A 2,316-nucleotide genomic window follows, 5' to 3' on the forward strand; every position below is an offset into this window, starting at 1 on the left:
GGAATATACCGACGAACCAATATCCGTCGGAATATACCGACGAACAAATATCCGTCGGCATATTCCGACGAACCAATGTCCGTCGGTATATTCCGAAGAACCAACGTCCGTCGGAATATACCGAAGAATCCGCTACGTCGGAATTGTCCGAGGAACGTTCTCCGTCGGTACATAGTTTTTCCGATGAACTCTGGTCTCGTGTGTCCGCATCGTAATATCGTCGGAAGTTCGTGAGAATGACGTTTCTCGGTATTCGTCAGAAAGTCGTCGGAAGTTCTGACGAAATTCCGACGAATTTTTTTTTCCGACAAAACGATACCGACGGATAGGTTCGTCAGAAATTCGTCGGAATCGGTCTATTCCGACGAAATTCTGACGATTTCGGCCATTCATCGATGAATGATATTGTATCTATTTTAGTTAATGTTTGATGTTTCCTTGTATTAGCTTATTGGCTAATGTGTTTAATAGCTTGTAGTAGCTAATATGTTTATTGAGTAATGTTTGATGAACAATTAGTTTGTATTAACATGATACGATTTTATGATTGAAATGGTATATATTTCTTAAATCTTTTTTGAATATAATTTTATTTGAGTTTTTATTGTTGTGTTTAGATTGAACAAAATTTTATAATTCAGTTTCAGTTGCATATTGAAGAATAGTACTCCCTCTGTTTCACAATAGATGATGTTTTAGAAGATGATTGTTGTTTTAAAATGGATGATGTTACAATATTTTATATTACTTTTAACTTTATTGAAAACTGCGTAACCAATTAGATTTTGTAGTCATTTTTATAATTGGCTGAATGATTTCTAGATTATATTTTTAAAGTCATTTTTTAGAAAATGTTAAATTTCTTAATCTTTGTGCATCAAGGCAAAACATCATGTATTGTGAAACGGAGGGAGTATATACTAAGATCGGACTGTGATGATCGTGTAGCTAACCGGGCGAAGAAATATTATTAGGTCCGATCACCAACCTATATACCGGTCATCATCTCAGCTTCCAGAGTACTCTTACCAAGTCGAGTGACCATCATTCTCGTACCATTGCATAGACCTTGCGTCTGGTTAATGTTGCTCACCATCATCACCGGAGCTCCTATTTTCATGCATATTTGATGGTTCATACAAAATGGTTTACATATTTCGTACAAAATAATCATACAAAATGTAGTTGGAGAACAGTTGAAGTTCCCTGAGTCACCAGCGGATTATGCGGAACGGGAGTTGATTCAGGCTTTACTGGTGAAAAATCCAAAGAACAGGTTAGGGACAAAGAGGGGAGCAAGGTGTAGTATTCCTCCTGAAGTATGGACCGATTGATCTGGTTGGATGCGGTAGTAATAGCAAGAGAATGATGGGACCACCACCACCAGTATCAGCAAATACAAAATCTGGTGGTAAATTTCTAGACTTTAAGTTTTTCTAAAGCTTTATTTTTTCCTCCGAGTTTGTATTTGATCCCTGAATTAGCATTTTCAGTCTTATTGTGTCGCTATATATATTGTAAAATTTGTAACGTCTCAAGAGGCTTTTATTAGACCAGGAGTGGAGGGGGTTTAGTTCTCATAGTAACTTAGACCATCTCCATTGGAAGTTCTTTAATTAGAATCCCACCACTAAAAATAAAAAAATAAAAAAATAAAATAGGAAAGAAACTGAAGAAATGTTCTAAAATATGTGATTTTAGAACTATTTCTAAACTTTAACCTTCCACATGTCATGTATCTAGTATTTTAGAATTAAAAAAATAAAAAAATTAGTTATTTAATTAAAAGATTTATTTTTTATTTTTTTAAGAATCCCACCTAGTTTCTAATGGGTGGAGGTGCTCTCAGGAGATCCTTTTTATTTGTATCTGATGGAAAGCTCCTTTGGTCGCTAGGTCACTGCCATGCATGTTTCGGTGGTCCCAAAAGCAAAAGATATCATGATCTAAAACGATTCATTCATCCCATATATATGTTTATGTTATTTAAATGGGTCCCTATTTAAATCCCAATACTATACTTTATTTGGCAGTTTGCCTCCAAAATGTACATTATATCATGTGTATTAATTGCTTTTGTTAACCTAATATTAGATAACAAATTGAGCCATGATTGTTTTTGTTAACCCTAATCTACCAAGAAGAAACCACCATGTGCTTCAGACAAAGAAGGAAGAAATGATCAGAACTGACAAGAGATCATATCTATTTCTCAGGAATCCTATGATAAAATAGACCCACTTTGATACATTTACAACACCGACAAGTTCGAGGCAAGCCCTAGATTATTACTTACAGTATATATCACACGACTAA

Source organism: Brassica oleracea, chromosome C3 (genome assembly GCF_000695525.1).
Source record: "Brassica oleracea var. oleracea cultivar TO1000 chromosome C3, BOL, whole genome shotgun sequence".
Taxonomy (NCBI): Eukaryota; Viridiplantae; Streptophyta; class Magnoliopsida; order Brassicales; family Brassicaceae; genus Brassica; species Brassica oleracea.